General features: G+C 40.3%; 1 long non-coding RNA gene across 3 annotated transcripts; it reads left to right on the forward strand.

Annotated features, from left to right (window-relative positions):
• Window positions 1–63: 63 nt before the first annotated feature.
• On the forward strand, window positions 64–17,395 carry LOC125153064 (uncharacterized). 3 transcript variants are annotated; one of them, XR_007147390.1, is made up of 3 exons: window positions 64–217; window positions 9,835–9,999; window positions 17,299–17,395. It is a non-coding gene; the product is annotated as an uncharacterized LOC125153064 (long non-coding RNA). The 3 variants fall into 3 exon arrangements; XR_007147388.1 differs by lacking the exon at window positions 17,299–17,395 and adding an exon at window positions 17,002–17,124; XR_007147389.1 differs by lacking the exon at window positions 17,299–17,395 and adding an exon at window positions 16,491–16,599.
• Window positions 17,396–18,429: the final 1,034 nt, after the last annotated feature.

Consider the following 18,429-nt stretch of genomic DNA (forward strand, 5'->3'; position numbering starts at 1 on the left):
ACGCGCCTGCGTGTCCGCGGGTCGGTCGGCAGCCCGGGCGGCTCTTCCGCCCTGAAGTGGCCTTGACGCCTCCCGGCCGCCGTAGGCGGAGGTTGGGGGCCGGTGGCCCCGGGCGCCCACTTGGGTGCCCCCAGCCCCGCGGGGCCGTGGGCCTGAGGACGCTCGGCGGGCACAGGCCTGGTCATTCGTTCGTCCATTCATTCACTCACACCTTGAGGTACGCCTTAAGGTAACAGCCACTTCCTCACTCACGAGCGTTTTCTTGACCGCCTGCCACGTGCCGGGCGCTCTAGGCCCGAGTGCATTCTAGCTGGGGGAGCCAGGCCAAATGCGACCGGCGAAGCAACACTTTCCAAGTGTGATACGTGCTGCGGCGCAAATAAGCAGGGGATGGGTCCGTCTGACTCCCGAGCTTGGGCCGCCTTAGAGATTTGGTGATAGGCTCAGCTGCTTGGCGAGGCCCAGTGTCCTCGCTTTCTCGGTGCCCTGTGCAGGCGGATACGTGTGCCCCCCGCCCCCCCCCGTCCCCCACCGATAGTTTCTTTCCGGAAAGAAAAACATGTTGCAGCATCGAATTGTACAATTATACAATTGTACATATATATACATATATAATATATATATATAATTGTACTATATATATAATTATATATGTTCTATATAATATATACTATATACATACATATTATACATACATATTATATATATGTTATATATAAATATATACTATATACATACTATATTATATATTATAATATTATATATTAATATATGTATTATATGTAATATATATAATATACATTATGTGTATATATAATATATATATATATAATATTGTTGATGTGTAACTCCTTACTCCTTACCCCCCAAACAGTAGGGTAAGCTACATCTTAGACTCTCATCAAGCGATAGCATCCCCTGATCTGCTCCTCACTCAGTTGAAGAGTTTATACTCACCAGTGTATTTGTTGAATCCCTTAGGATCTTTCTTTTTTTTTGGTCACTATCTGCTAGAAGTTGTGAGTTGCTGAAAAATGGCAGGTGGTAGTGCTGGAGGCTCCACAAATTGCCACAGAAGAGCATATGGCTAGGTATTGAAGGACCTGATGGAAGGAACCAGTGAAAGATCAATTAGGGATGGTCAGAAGTCCCTCACTTTTGAAGGGCAGTGATGATGTCTTTGCGGCCCAGGGAGGCAGAGACTGACTGTTTTGTGACGGGCAGCAGAACGGTGTGGTGGCTGGCGTCATGAAGTCCTGGGGTTTGAAGAGGGCAGACCCTGATCACTAGACACAAGGTATAGGATGGGAATCCCTCCCCCACAGGACCATGCTTTAACGACTCCCTGTACTGCTGATGCGGTTTGTGCTTCCGTTTCCGGAAAGCGGTCTCCAGCCAGACATGGCATGCTTACTGCTAAGAATGTCAGCTAGAATCTGAATGGGCCCTCGTCAGGGATGCTCTGAACCAGTTTTGAAGTTGGTGGTTTTGGGGCTAATTGGTCCATTTCAACTTAGAGTCTGTCATTTCGTGACATTATGGACAGAAATACTCTGAGAAGCTCTAGCCGTGCTTCCTTTTCTTGGTGGTGGGGGAGGAGATTCTGGTCACTGGCAGTCTCTTCTTCTGCCTCCAAGAAACTTAATGCCTCTCCAAAATCCAGCTCACAATAGCTAAATGATCCCCCTTTTAACAAACCCCTGTAACTCCAACCGAGATTATTTGGAATGGACAGCTAAGATTGTAGGGGAGGGGTCAGGTGTGTGTGTGTGTGTGTGTGTGTGTGTGTGTGTGTGTGTGTAGCTGGCTCTTGACTCACTGCCCATATCTACCATTTTAAGTAAGCGTAGGTATTTCCCGTAATACTGGCTGAGCTGTATAAAGACTGATTCTTGCTCTCTCTGGGTGTTTCTGATCAAGGAGACTCTTCCTTGATTGTGTAGCCATTTGTTTTGCTTATAAAAATCAGTGGCAGTGCACCATATCTGTTATGTCAATCAGCTTTAATGAAGGAGCCCACTGCATATGCATGCAGTGTGAATCCCCTCGCTTATGGAGTCAGGGTGTCAAACTCGTTCAATAGCTGACAGCTGTGATTAGAGCCAAGCAAGACTCCAGCATGAAAGGAACTGACAGGAGTACCCAACTGCTGAAAAAGTAATAAGAAGTAGCCAAACTGACTTCTAACCAACAGTCAAGTTTGACTCACTGTGCATAGGAAATCAATGAGGAGAATATGAGCCATTTTCTCCTTATTGATTTTCACTTCTAATTATTCCTTGGAGGTAGCTTGGTTTAATTTTTATGCCCCCCCCCTTTTTTTGGTGAATTATCCCTTTCCCTTCTCCCCCTCCCATCCCCTTACCCCTCCTTTTAACCTAGAGTAAGTGCTAAATAACTTTGAACTTAAGTGAGAGAATTAATGTATATTCCTTTTTTCAAGTACTCTGAAGTGACCCCCAAATTTGTGGTACATACAAAGACCGCTGTTTTTCACAGAATTTTGTCAAAGTGAGATGATTTTTTTTCCCCAAGGTCTCTCTTTCTCACTGGTGGTTTGCCAGTACTTTCTGCTTAGCCTGAAAAAATTTGGGTAATTTGATAATTTTGAGTTTTCTCTTGGAATTTTCTCTAGCACCCCATACATCTGTCTATCTTCGGCATTCATGCTAAGTTGGTAAATACTATAAACTGGACCATGGAATATACTTTGTGCCCATTTTCTCATAAGATAAGGCATTCTTTGTCAAACAGAACATCTAGTACTTTTTTCACTCCAGAAAGTGAAATATTAGATTCTTTCACTGGATTCTTTGAAAATGCCCCTTAGTAGTGAGGCAAAATTAGAGGATGTCAATGATCTCAAGAAGTATTCCACATAATACGACCCGATGCCATAGAATTGTAGAATTATAGGCTTAGGGTTTCAGAAGATCAACTATTTTCTACTTATTAGGACAAGGGCACCCTCTAGGGTAATTCTTTCCAGGACTCAAGTGTCACATAAGCATTTGCTTGCCATAAAGGAATTCTCCCTGTTGGAATTAAAGGGTTTCCTTGAGCCCAGAATTTGGAGTTGCGTGCAGCCAGGGTTGATGTTCCTAGGTGTGTTTCCTTGACTAAAATTCTCAGAGCTTTCATTTCCTCATTTATAAAAGAGGAAAGATAATATATACCTTACAGAGTTGATATGAGATTTAAATCATATGGGTAAATGCCTGGCTTCTACCAGATGCCCAATAGGGATCATTTTGCCACATTTCTTTCTTGTGTCTTTTCCTTTCTTTAGTCCATCCTTCCTTTTTCTTTCCCTTCCTTTTCTCTCCTCTCTCCCTCTATCTCATCTCTTTCTCTAACCTCTTCCTCCCTACTTCCCTCCCCTGTTTGTTTCCTCTCTCCTTCTCTTCACCCTCCTTTATTCAACCTCTTTTTCCTTCATGCCCTTCCTAGAAAAAAATATCCAGAATTCATATTGTTGAATTTCTCACTAAAAGACATCTTTTCCTTTCTTCTCATTCCCTTCCTCCTGTCATTCACTTAGAATTGTAGTTCATTGACCTCTAATCTCATTTTTCCACAAGTCCCATTTTTATTTATTTATTTAGCTATTTGTTTGTTTGTTTTAAGTAATCTCCACACCCAAGTGGGGCTCGCACTCACGACCCCAAGATTAAGAGTCACATAATCTACCAACTGAGTCAGCCAGGCACCCCAACAAGTCTCATTTTTCAACTTCTGGCTCCAGTAAGCAGTTCCCACCTCAGTGAATTGCACTTAGTAGAAATTCTCAGTCTCTCAGGGTTGAGGGCAAACTGTACATATTTCCCCATCTATTAATTTTGTTCAAAGAAGTTAGCGCTGAAAGGAGCAATAAATCCCATGTACTTTTTGTACCCCTTCTTTTTTCTGATAATCCATTCCCAAAGTCTCCCATCTATTTTTCAAGCTCTTGGATCTATTTAGTTTCAAAATGACTTTCATTGGTAGGTATCACACACAAAAAGTTAGATGCACAAAACAAAAGTTAGGTTGGTGAGTTACTACAAAGTGAACTCTTGTGTAATTCTCAACCAGGTGAAGAAATAGAACACTGTCTACATTCCAGAAATGTCCACATGGCCAATTCCAGTCATTAACTTCCATAGTACACGGTCTGAAAAGCCTAAAATATTTATCTGGCCCTTTACTGAAAAAATTTGCTAATCTCTATAATAGCCTGTTCCTTCTCTCTTTAGTTTTCAAATGATAGTTGAAAACAACAACAAAAAATTATCGCTTCTCAGCCTTTTGGCTAAGATCAAGTGAAAACAAAAATAATTACAATATTATTCAGAGTTTTAAAAGTATATAAATATCATATGTAAAATAACTATCATAGAAAGTGGGGGAGGGTGAAGGGAATCTGTCTTAAGAGTGAAGATCTTATATTCCGCTTGAAGTACTTGAGTATTGATTCTAAGTAGACTGAAAAATGAGGGATATAATCCCAAGAGCAAGCAATAAAAAAGGATACAAATATGTCAAAATAAAGTCCTAAAAATTGTTCAAATAATCTAAAAGAGAAAAGGGCAAACGGTAAAATGGAAAGCAAGTAGAGCAATCAGAAAGCAAGTAGTATACATGTAGCATTAAATCCTGATATATTGATGATTGCATTAAATGTAAATAGTCTAAATACATCAGTTAGAAGACAGAGATTGTTATAATTAATTTTAAAAGATTATCAATGATTTTTGTTTCTGGAAATTTGGAGTAGATGTACTTTCCGCTGTTCCTCCTATTAAATATAACTAAAACCCCTAGAAATTATACCAACACAAGAAGACTCTGAAAGATAGAGAGAATCAGTCACACTGTCTAGCGACCTTGGGACCCAAGGAATGACATGATTGTAAGTTACCTGGGTTTCCTTTTGCCTCATGTATTCTAGACTTGGCACTGAAGAAGCTGGTAACCCCAAAATCTGACAAACATGGAAATTTTAAAAAGCCCCAACAAATGCCTATTCTTTAGCCAAAGGACCAGGAAAAGGCCATTGAACAAGGCATAAACTTGTAGAAAATAAACATTCTACTCCAGCTAAATAGCGCGTGCGTGCGCGCGCGCGCACACACACACACACACACACACACAGACTAGAAAGGCCAGGGGGAGAGTATAGACTTCCACTCTCACCTTGTTATAACTGCCCCTCATCCTCTACCAGGATGATGTCAAAGAAGGCTCAGTAAGGAATCAGTTCTTTCATCCTGTTCAGAGTTAACTAATTAGGCACCTCCCCACCCTCTGCAGCAGTTTCAGTGAAGTCCATTGGGGGAGCCTGGACTTCCATCTCCACTCTAGCATATGAATAATTAAATATAAACAGCTAAAATATACCAATAAAAAGGTATAGATAATTCGATTGTATTAAAAGAAACATGACAATTGTATGATGTCTATAAGTAACTGACTTCAAATATGGTAATATAGGCATATAGAAAATAAAAGGAGGGAAAAAGATATATCATGCAAACATTAATCCAAAGAAAGCATGAGTGGTTACGTTAATATCAGATAGAGTTTAGACTAAAGAAATTCACCAGGTACAGAGAGGACCATTATATAATGATAAAATGGTCACTTCACTAAGAAGATACAGCAAATCTAAAAATATATGCACCAAACAACAGAGCTGCACACTATAAAGCAAAAGTGAAAGAACTGAGAGGAGAAGTGGGCATTTCCTCAGTGTTAGTTGAAGATTTTAACACCTCTTTCTCAATAGCTGATACAAGAATCAGGCAGAAAATCACCATGGATGGAAAAGTCAACATCATTAACCAATAGGAACTATTTGACATTTATAGAACAATCAATATCAGGAGAATCCATATTCTTTTCAAGTGCCTACAAAGCATGTACTAAGATAGACCACATCCTGGACCATAAGACACACCTCAACAAATTTAAAAGAATTGAAATCCTACAGAGTATGTTCTCTGACTACAGGTAGGCTAGACATCAATAACAGAAAGGTAATAGAAAAATATGCAAACACTTGGAAAATAACACTTTCTAAATAATCCATGAGTCACAGAGGAGATCTTAGTGGGAAGCCAACAAATGAGCAATGAATTAAATGAAAATGAAAATACAGCATATCAAAATTGGCTACAATTAAGGCAATGTTGAGAGCAAAGGTAGCAATACATGCTTACATTAGGAAAGTAAAACATCTTAAATTAATAATGTGAGCTCTCACAGGAAGGGCGTAGAAAAGAAGAGCAAAATCAAAGTCAGCAGAAGAGTCTAAATCATAAAGATAAGAGCAGAAATCAATAAAATTTAAAACAAAAACAATAGATAAACAAGGAGTCGGTTTTTTGAAAAGATCAATACAATTGACAAGTCTCTAGCAAGATGGTCAAAGATAAAAATGGGAGAAAATACAAATTAGCATTATCAGGAATGAAACATGGAATTGCACTACGTACTCTACAGACATAAAAAGGACAGGGAATGCTGTAAATATCTCCACATACATACAGTTGAGGACTTAGATGAGGTGGACCAATTTCTTAAAACTGCCTACCACAAAATTTACCCAATATGAAATAGGTAATTTGAATAGCTCTATACTATTAAAGACATTGAATTCATAATTTGAAAATTCCCCAAAAGAAATCTTCACTGGAGATTCACTATACAATTCTGTGAAATGTTTGAAAAATAATTAATATGATATATACACAGTCTCTTTCAGAAAATGGAAGGGTTTGGAAAACTTCCCAATTCATTTTATGAAGTTACCATTATGCTGACACTAAAACCAGACATTGACAGTACACAAAAATTAATAAAGGGAAAGAAAGAAACTATGAGCCAATATCCTCCGTAAATGTACATGCAAAATCCTTCAGAAAATATTAGCTAATAGCATTAGCAATGTATAAAAAAATTACACACCATTACCAACTGGAGCTTTTCCCAGAGATGCAAAGCGGGTTCACCATTCAAAAGTCAGTCAGTGTAATCTGCTGTAACAGGCTAACAAGAAAAAAGCATAATGTGATTCTATCAATTGAGGCAGAAAAATAATTTGAGAAAATTTAATACCCATGATTTTAAAAAACACTTAGCACACTAGGAATGAAAGAGAACATCTATAACTTTACAAAGGCCATCCCCCCAAAAAGCTACAGATAACATACTTAATGTTGAGGGACTGAGTCCTTTCCTCCTAAAACTGGGAGCAAGTCTTCTTTCATTACTGTGGTTTAACACAGGGCTGGAACTTTTAGCCAGTTCAAAAAGGCAATAAAGGGAAATAATAGGCAAACAGATGGAAATGGAGAGATAAAACTGTCCCTGCTTGGAGATAACACGATTGACTATGTAGAAAATGCCAAGGAACTTACAAACAAATAGAAATGAAATTCCCATGTATCAGTGTAACAAAACATGAAGAAGACTTGTATGCTGAAAACTACGAACTTCTGATGAAAGAAAATGAAGAAGATCAAAATGAATGGGGGAGAGTATCAATTCTCTTCAAATTAATATACAGACTTACCACCATTTCTGCCCAAATCCCAGCAAGGTATTTTATAGATATAGAGAAGATCATTCTAATATATATATTGAAAAGCAAAGGAAATATAATGGGTCAAACGATTCTGGAAAGAAGAATAAAGTTGGAGGAATCATGGTACCCAATTTCAAGACCCATTACATAGTTACAGTAATCAAGAGCGTGTGGTATTGGTGGAGGGATAAACATACAGGTCAACGCAACAGATAGAGAACTCTGAAATAGTCCCACACAAATATGCCCAACTGATTTTTTGATAAAGGTGCAAAAGCATTCAGCGGAGGAAATATAGATTTTTCAATAAACGGTGCTGGAGAAATTCAATATCTGTAAACAAAATAAGCAACCAAACCAAATCAAAACAAAACAAAATCCTTGACTTCAGGCTCACACCTTATATACAGATTAACTCAAAATGGATCACAGACTTACATGTAAATGTAAAATTTTTATGGTTTAAGAAAAACAAAAAACGTAGGAGAAAATCTTTCTACTGCAGAGTGAGGCCAAGAGCTTATAGACTTAACCCCAGAAGCGCAATATGAAAAAGAAAACAATTGATAGATTTAATCAGGGTTAGTAACCGTGAGAAGTCTTGTTAAGAGAATGAAAGACAAGCTGCAGACTAAGAGTGAATATTTGCACATCATATATCTGATAAAGGATTAGTATCTAAAATAATTAAAGAACTCTCAAAACCCAAAAGTGAAAAAATGGATGATCCAGTTAGAAAATGGGCAAAAGACATTTCATTGAATAGGATATACTGATGACAACTAAGCACATAAAAAGCTGTTCAACATCATTAGCCATTAGGGAAATGCGAATTAAAACCACAATGAGGTAGCACTATACATCTATCAGAATGGCTAAAATAAAAAATAGGGACAACACCAGTGAGGATGTGGAGAAACAATCACTAATACACTGAAGTTTCATTTTGTGTGGTTTTCTGTTTGTTTTGTTTTGTTTTGGCGTGTGTGTGTGTGTGTGTGTGTGTGTGTGTGGCTTTCTTTGTATTTATCCCCCTAGGGGTTCGTTTTGCCTCGTGAAGCCTTGGCTTGATATCTTTTGTCAGTTTTAGAAAATTCTCCTCCTGTGTTTTGCTAGTTTCCAGTAATTTAAAAAACTTTTTTTTTTTTTGAATGACCAAAGACTCTGAGATTTATGTAAGGGACCTGGCTGAAAAAAAAATTTTTTTTAAACGTTTATTTATTTTTGAGACAGAGAGAGACAGAGCATGAGTGGGGGAGGGGCAGAGAGAGAGTGAGACACAGAATCGGAAGCAGGCTCCAGGCTCTGAGCCATCAGCCCAGAGCCTGACGCTGGGCTCGAACTCACGGACCGCGAGATCGTGACCTGAGCCGAAGTCGGCCGCTTAACCGACTGAGCCACCCAGGCGCCCCTGAAAAATGTTTGCTTATGGTACTCAGCCATGTATGTTCCTGTGTGCACAATTATAAGTATGAAAGTAAACAAAATAACACAACTATCTATACTATTTCCCCTTTATTATACCCTGAGTGATCTCTACTTGGTTCTTACTCTCAGGATCTACTGATTATCATTTCATGTATGTTAGGCTAATTTGGCTAGAAGTTTTATCTTCCAACTAAACCTAAGTCAGGATGTTAGCAGTGAAATATTCTCTTCAGATCTTTAAAAATTGAGGATAATGGCTATGGGATGATGGGGCAGTCTGTGGTCGTTCTATTGACCTTGATAATCTCTCATTTTTTGTTGGGTGGGCGTAGTTTTCCAAGCACTTTGTTAGGGCCTGTCTCAGTTGCCCTCACAATGACCCCTTGAGCCTGGCAGGTTTACTTCCATTTTGCAGATGTAGTCTCAGGCGAAACAGATGACAGAAAAGGATCCAGAGTGGTAAATATATTATTTCATCACAGTCTGGAACTTCCCAGGATGGTTCTGACTCTGTATTTGGGTGCCACATTATACTCTTCAGGTTACCTAGATGGCCCTATGCTCTTCTAGTTCTAGAATATCATAGTCCTTCCATGGACACAATAAGTAGTTGAACCAGAAACAAAGTTGAACTTCCTTGTTTTCCTTCTGTGCTATTATGTCAACTGCATACAGTAGAGAATAGGACTTTGTTACCTGCTTGGAAAGATGAGTGGGGGGGGGGGGGTGGGGGGGGGTGTCTCATCTCCCTCCCAGGTGACTCTCGCTTCATTAGAGCTCACCAGACGTCCCAGAAAGATCCCTACTGTAAATATTTCGGTTGACCGCTTCTCTTGCAGCTGACTCAGGAATAGAGATGGGTTGTCTGCAGATCCTAGAACAAGTTCTGGAGATGGTGAACAGATGGCCAAGCAGACTTGCCATAATCCTCGATAGCAAGAGGCAGCTTACCTTGTGGAAACTTGGGCCTCTCTTCTGACGACTGTAGGGATTAAGAGAACAAGGTAAGTGAGGAAGAAAAACAGTGGGTACTGAGGCCCATGTTTTTGGAAGGCGAAGAAATGCAGGCTGTGTGCCTAACATCCGAGTCCTCCCCAACATAAATCACACTTATATAGGGTGATCATTCCTTGATGGAGGCGTTGAGCTGAGACTATGGGGATGCAGGGAATACGACTGTGAATAAGATAGAAATCCCCCCAGCTTTGATGGCATCTGCAGCCTAATGGGGGACATAGTTGATAAACAAGTAATTTTTGTTTAGGATTTCTCCCCCCTCTCATCTATCACTCGTCTATAAAGGCAACGTATGGGATGCAGTTGAGGCACGTAGGAGGTCATCTTGACCCAATGTAAGGGAGTCCTGGAAGGGTTCCTGGAGTTAGCGATAGCTGAGCTCAGTCACAAACGAGAACCAGACACTTAGGAAGTGAATAAGTATGGAGGTAGAATAGAGGGAAAAGCCTGTGCAAGAACATGAAGACATTTGAAAGAACCACAATTATTGCAGTTTGCTATGACTTTTAGTGATGGCTTTAGCATACAGCATGGGAAAAAGGTTTCTCTAGGCAAAACCTCGTATTCCTTTGGTCAGTTGGGCCCAATTGCATTTACTTCAAGTATAGAGAATCACCATGAATGACCCACTCACTGCCCATCTCTGACCCTTTACTAGGGCGCTCATTTGAGAACCCTGACTTCAGAATGCAGGTGAACTCAGATTTCTACAAATTGGCCTGGCAAACTGTAACTCCGTCCCCTCTCCCCGAGGTGGACAGTGCCCCCCAGTGGAAATGAAGGTGAGCGCTCCTCCTGTCCCCCACTGGCTGGGGCCACACTGAATGTACGTGTTTGCCATTTCCCTGTGAGGTTGCAGCCGACCGAGGGTCTGCAAAATTGCCTGAAATTCTGAAAGCAAATAATGTAAGGAGAGGACTAGTTCCTATGAATAGCAGACATATTTTATTATCTCAATTGTAATCCTTTTAACATGACTCCAAAGCAGTTCCCTGGTTCAGAAAAGTTACAGAAACGATAGGGGAATGAGAACTATAAAAAAAAAAAAAAGTGAGGTGTTTTATTATTTCTCTTTCAACCCACCCCAGGACATTGATTCAGCTTAGGCCAATGGAACGGAATTAGTAAGTGGATGTGCTGGTGTAAACAGTTTTAATAATAGAAAGTTTATTATTTTTTTCTCAACTCACGTAAATACACAGTGGACAGTAGCTCAGGAATGGTATGATTTTGAAATGTTACCCATTGTCCAGTCTTTGGCATGGATATGTCTGGGATCAAGATAGAATAAGGAGGTGTGTGTGTGTTGGGAGGAGAGGGGAGTCATGGCCCAGGTCACAGTGTCCCAGGGCCTGGGATCCTTCAGCACACACCCAGTGCTGCCTCCCCAGGAGGACAGCTGGGATCCTTGTTCCAATTGCATTACGATTTCGAGACTATTCCATCTCATTGAGCTGTTCCATAAACATTTCAAGATTTAAGATGATGCTAAATGATGTGGACAGAATTAAAATGCTTTAAAATGACATAAGATGGTGAACTCTATAGCTGCCTTTCTTTTCGCCTAAACAGGAAGAATGGCAAGTTGGGGGAATGACCCTGTGTTACTTTTCAGAATCCTCTAGATGGTGCTGCTGTGATAGCTATTGGCCAGACTTTCTTTCTTTCTTTCTTTCTTTCTTTTTCTTTTTTTTTTTTTTTTTAGCACTTAACTATCAAACCAAATATTTAACTTATTAAATGTCTTTTACTTATAGTTAATTGCTAATATGATACTATTGGTAATTTATACCATCACATTTACATTACATTCTCTTAACAATAGTCTATGCACATAAATCATACAGCAGAGTAATTTCAAGAATTGAAATACATGTACTTCTCTGGTCATTATTCAATAAAATTAAAGACTTGCATGTGTGGATGGATTTTTCCACACACATTAAAACTGGCTATAGGATTAGCTCTTGACTACCTCTCCTTGTGTTGGACAGTACAGGACAGTGGCTTGTACATAGTAGTTGCTAAGTTAATGTTTATCAAAGGAATTGATTCTAATTTGTTTTTTCCCTTCCACTACTGATTGGAGATGAGGTGACCAACTGGATTAAGCTTTTCAGAACCCCAGTTGGAGATTGCTGCTTATCTTTGCTTATCTTGCTAACGAAAAGATTGGGAGGCCATTTTTTTTCCTGTATTTCTGAAAATGGCCTGGTGGGGGTGGGGGGAATGTGTGTATGTGTATAAAATCACTTCTTTATTTTAAAAGCAAATTGGTTTTCAAGTTGGTGCCATTGAAATGCAGGAATGGTATGAAAATTGTGTTTGATAATTGCTCGAGTCTTAATCAAGATTTTATTAAAATCAATATTTGATATGCTGCTCAATTTAATTAAATTAAACCATAGAGAAACGAGTAATAAATGAGTTTGAAAATCAATCACGGATAAGGTATGTTTCTTTTAATTAGTTTAACGTAGAGAATGTTGGGTTAAGCAATTGCTGACCACAGAAGGAACAACAATGAAAAAAATCACCACTTTTGTTTATGCAGTATGAGCAACTAATATTAATGAGCACATTCTCTGTGCCAGGCACTATGCTAAACATTGTTTATTAAGTTTCTTCATTAATTTTGGGACAAGTTTTAGGAGGTCTGTCTCCTTAGTTGATGATTCAGACCTGGGTTTGAGCTATCATGAGGGTCCTGGGCCATTTAGCCAGGAAATGGCAGAGGTAGATTTTAACACAACAATCAAGCTTTGGCCTCTACCTGGAGTCACTCAGAAATAGGAAGAAAAAACATACTTTTATTAGGATGAATTTTAGAGAAGTGCATTGGTGGTAGTTTTCTTTCTAAAAGAAGCGTTGCCTTTATAGACGAGTGATAGATGAGAGGGGGGAGAAATCCTAAATCAAAAAGCGTGAACGTTGACTTAGCAGCTCAGAGTCTCATAAAATACCAGAGAAAGGAAAAGAAAGAAAGAAAGAAAAGAAAGAAAGAAAAGAAAGAAAGAAAGAAAGAAAGAAAGAAGAAAGAAAGAAAGAGTGTTTTATTTTTCTGGACAGACACAGAATACAGTTATTTACCATATAATTTATGCTTATTGGGAAAGGCAGAGATTTATGGCTTTAGTAAAAAAAGCGTTCTAATTGGGATTAGCTAATGAAAAAATGGTGGCACTGGAGAGGGAGAAAGGAGGAAAATGTGATTTCGGTTGAGGTGTTTCTTCTCTCCTGGGATGTAACAAGAGGGCTAGTGTTCCACACCGGGGCAAGAATCACACTTTTAATTAGGCCGTCGGAGTTGGTGCCTGTATTTTTGGTTCTCGGTCTTTTTAGTCATCCGTGGAATCAACTCTAGGAAACTAAGGCTATTCTTGTTAAATACTGTCGGCGATGAGGACGAAACTTCAGCTTGCTGAAAAATCTCCCTCAATTTTATTCAGCGCTTGTTTGGTGGGATGAAAATAAAACCCAGCAACAATCACAACCATACAACTGCACAGCTTCCCTGCCATAGACCTAGAAGAATCTGTCTCAAGGCACTGCTTGCTAAACTTCAGTCACGATTTTTGCCATCCCTGCACGTCTTGTGTTACTTAATATTTTCCTGGAAAATGGCTCATTATAAAACATCAAAATTAAATACGGTTGTTTTCGAAGGAAGCTTTGTTTCAATGCCAAAAGTGGGAAACCAGAGTTCCTTTCTCTAAGAAGGCTAGGAGTGAAAAGAAATACAGTCAAATCAAAACACATTATCAAATTTTAACTCCAGGAAAGTGTCCAGAGGTCATAAAGACATACTTGCACCAAACTGAGACTTCCTCTTTGACTATATCTGAGCAATAAAAAAAGATTGGAAAAGGGAATAATGTTATCATTATGTGAATCAATTTCATCCAACAGTGTCTATTTATCACCTAAAATCATATTTCCGGGCCCAGGTGCATCCGTTAGCTTTTGTGATCAGTAGCCCATGTATCTTTGTCTGTTGCTCATGCGAAGCTTTGCCCCCTTTCTTTTCTTCCCTGATTCCCCCCCAGTCACATCTGAATCTTGGTCTCTGCCCAGATAATTCCTCTTACCTCATTTCTGAACATATAGAGAATTCCGTTAAGCTAACGCACGGGATGGAGGGCAGATTATAAAATGAATAGTTTCCATTGCTGGTTAACGTTACCTTTCTCCATCTATACTGTTTGAGATACTTTTTCTCTAACTAGATGTGGCAAATTTCCAATAATAGTAAAGTAAATGTAGTGAGTGATATGTCTCTTTACCACCCTGACCTTCGTACACCTGGTTCCCCTACACAGGCGACCACCGTCATCATGTTTTACGTATTCTTCTGGAGATGGTCTGTGTATGTGAAACTTTACTTGAACCTCTGTGTCTCTCCCTAAATTTCACACAAATGGAAGCACACCCTACATGTCATTCTACAGTTCACTTTTTTTTTTTACCCAACAATATTTTTTGGATGCAGTTTCATATTAGTATACGTAAGCCCTCATCCATTCTTTTGAACGTTGCATAGAAGTACTCCATGCATGTAATTCTTCCCCTTTTGATGTGTACCTAGATTATTACTGTTTTACAAATAATGCTGTAATGTCCCTGCATAATTCTCTTTGGGTCCATGATGGGCAGTAAGAAGTAAATCTGCTGCTGGACAGTACTCACTCAAATGGTTAGAGATCTAATTACAATAATTAGAGAGGGCAAACATGATCATATTTCTTCCCATGAGAATCCCATGCTCTTTCTTCGTCCTCACCCATAATGTGAACTTGTCTTTGTCACGGTGCCCCCCTGCACAGCATGAAGCATCCTGATTTGTACATGAAGTTATGGCCTCTAAGTTATGTTTGTTGTGTGCGTCTAATCCTATTTAATCTTCCCTTGTCGCCATCACGTTTGAAATTAGTTGTGTAGTTTTGTTCTCGGTGCCTGTCTTTGATGGATGACAAGCTCCATGAGGTCAGGGAGGGACTTGGTGTTATGGAAAAACCTGAAACTTCTCTGGCCTTAGGAAAAATGACCGCAATATCATTTTAATGGCAAATAGATGCACGTTCCTAAGGGAGCTCGAATGGGGAATATGGAGGGGAAAAAAAAAAAGAAAAGGAAAACAACCCATGAGAGTTGGGGTTGCTATTTTTGATCGAGTTGGAGTTGGGAAATACCAGGAGTCTCCTAGGAAATCTTGATCTCACTGGAAGATGATCCTGCTCTCTTGGCCAAAGAGCAGGTCTGTATTTCTGTGCACATAAAACTTGCAGACCCAGACAGAGGGCCAGTCTACCTTCTGGCTTCGCCTGCCATTTATTATCATTCACAAGGTGGTGTTAGATGCTCAGCTTTTAAAAGAACTGGCTTTTCAGCAGTATTTTTACCCTTGAGAGTATATGGAGAGAGCTCTGTGTTGTATATTAATCAGAGCTTCCACGACTCTTTGAATGGTATTCGAAATGTGTCTGGGAGTGTGGTGAATGAACTATGCCCAAAGTGTGCTCTATTATTTATTACACAGGAGTCTTTCCATCTGAGACATAGGCTGAAATTAAAGGAACCTAATACCTACTTTAATAACTCAGCGTTCTTCCCAGTTTCTGCTCCTTATGCACTCCTGCCCCCAAAAGCTTTCTAGGATTTGATACCTCTTAAGAGTCCGTTTGTCTCTCAAATCGTACTAAAATTTGTATTTCTAAATTCCCCACTCTTTCTGTGGATGTGTAGCTCTCAGTGCACCCCATGCTGTGCAAACATTTAACAATCACGCCTAGAAGCTGTTCCTTCTAGAACTCCTTCCATCCCTTTTCCCAGATGGCAAGTCTTACTCATCCTACAAAACCTGGTTCAAATGTCATTTCCTCTTCTGCCCTCCCTGACTGTCCCAGGCGATGAGTCACCCTCTTCTCTGTGCTCCCACCATCTTCTCTGTGTACCTCGACCGCAGGCATCTCGAGAGAGCAGTGTTGTCCCCAGGAGGGCAAATGTGCATTCTTGGGGAACAAAAAATATTATTCTGTTTATGCATAAAACACAAATACACACAGCACACAGCCAGACAGCATATAAATTTTCATGCTGGCGGACAGATTAGGAAAAAGATGTCTAAATATGCTTATAGAAAACACAAAGCATACATACATGCACAGCCCAAACATCTGCCGGCTGCCTCGGTTCACCTGGGTGGTACCATGCACCCATCCCCTTTCTCTTCGATTCGGGTGGCCCTGCTTCCTCCACCCCAAACCAACTCACGAGCCATAGCCCTTCCATTGCCCGTACTTATACGGGCAAACCTCAGGTCTTCTTCAAGGTCAGGTGCGTCGTTCTGTAGTACCTGCGTGTGTCTTTATTTAACGTGTATAAAACCACTTAACATGCAACCACTGTTATTAGGTTCTTTTTTCTGTGTCACTGTCAAAGTCACTCGGTGTCGTGCCCCCTTGTTCCACCTTCCCCGTAGGCCCTGTGGTTTTGGCTGTGCGATTTTGCGGAGCGAGCTGACTTTTTAGGAATGCGTATGTTGTGTTACATCAGAACTGACGGTACTTAGATGCTGGCAACTCTGAACTAATGACTCAGTTTGGATTTCAGAGAAGTAAGTTGATCTTCAGCTGAATAGTATTGAGGCTTTTTATTTTCCTAGGGGGCATTTTGAAATAAGGGTGAAATAAGTACATTGATACATATGCGTAGAATTGCCTCACTGTAGCAGCTCAGATGTGGACCAGTGCAGCTGAGCCCTGCTAGTGACACAAACAATCAGCAGGGGCACTGTTACAAATGATGTGGGTTTCTAAAAAGGTGAATACCTTCTAAAGTTCTGAACAAAACAAAGTATACCTCTGTAGTTGTTTTCCCGGAAAATTCATTTAAATTAACCCCGTGCACCCCCCCCCCCCCCCCCCCGTATTCATAACTCAGATGGAATTTGCTTCTGGCCGGTTATGTATAAACATACTTTTCATCTATAGGAATGGCATGGGGGACAGTCCCCTCTAGGGGACAGGCAAGCCCCTGCCCATCATGTGACAACCCACCTGCCCCCACAGATTTCCAGCACGCCCTCTGGTGAACCACTGGCCCATTTCCACGCACTGAAGATAAGCTATAACTATGTAAGTTCCTCACGCAGGCTGAAAACATAAGTATACAGAGAAAGGAAGGGAGAAAAATGATTTAGCACAAGGAAGGGTAGGAAAAGTTCAAATGTTTTTGCTGACAGTAAGTGAAATAGGAGTAACTAGTTTTGTATGACCTAATATCCTTAGGCTGATTGGAAGAAATACAGCAAGATGAGTGCTGTCCGCTGGATGTGAGTACATTCGTGACTTCAGACTTTCCCGTAGCCGCATTTAAAAACAAGGTAAAAAGAAACATGTAGAATCAACTTTGCAAATGACAGTATTTAGTCCAACATACCCAAGGCAATGTTTTGTCAAGAACGTAAGCAATATGAAAAGTATATTAATCAGCTAGTTTGTATATATTTCTTGTACGAAGTCTTTCTAATTTTGCACTTAGAGCACCTCTCACTTTTCAAATGCCCAAGAGTTCTGTATTTGCTCCCAGCCAAGGAGCTCCCCATCTTATTGGGTTATGACAGTGCTTTAAAGTTAAAACATTAATTCTGTAGTTTCTAGGACACTATTACGGGCGAGCTGAGAAACTCCGACTCACGCCGCCTTAAACAGTAAGAACGTTTGTTCTCTTTCTTAAGTCAGGAGGGAGGCTGTGCCCCAGGGGTGATTGTTCAGCAATTCGTGCCTTCATCAGGGATGTGGGTTCTTTCCGTCTTTCTCCACATGGGCTGTTCCTCTCATGGTTGTTAAGACGGCATCTGGGAGCAAGACGGTGGCTTCGGTTTCCTCGTTTGTATCCAAAAGGGGGAGTGTCACTCTTCCACAACTTGAAATATCCCTTCTTTCCTTCAGTCTTATTGGGCCCAAATGCCACGTCCCATGTGGGTCACACAGATCACCAGGGTCAGGCTATTGGCCGTTCTTGTGACGGATGCAGGGATGCCTTTGGCTGGGCATTTTCTCTTCACCGTTTCTTATCCTATTCTTTCTTTCTTCACTCATTTACCGTACCTCACTGTGTCTGTGACGTCCTTGTAAAACCTGGACTCCCATAATTTTTGGCCAAGCCACACGTGAAACATTGCATTTGATTCTGATTTCAGGGGATAGAAAGGATGGAATGCATTTAAAGGACAAAGAGAGATGAATCATAGTATGCCAGGAATGTTGAAGGGAATGGGGGTGTAGACCCATGAGAAGTGGGGGCTGGACGTGGGGATGAGGCATCTTCCACGTCTTAAGACGGTGTGCCTACTCGTAGCAGTGTAGCTGCCTCTAATTTGTTCTGGAACTGGAAGCCAGATCATTAAGTCTGTTAGA

Source organism: Prionailurus viverrinus, chromosome E2 (genome assembly GCF_022837055.1).
Source record: "Prionailurus viverrinus isolate Anna chromosome E2, UM_Priviv_1.0, whole genome shotgun sequence".
NCBI lineage: Eukaryota > Metazoa > Chordata > Mammalia > Carnivora > Felidae > Prionailurus > Prionailurus viverrinus.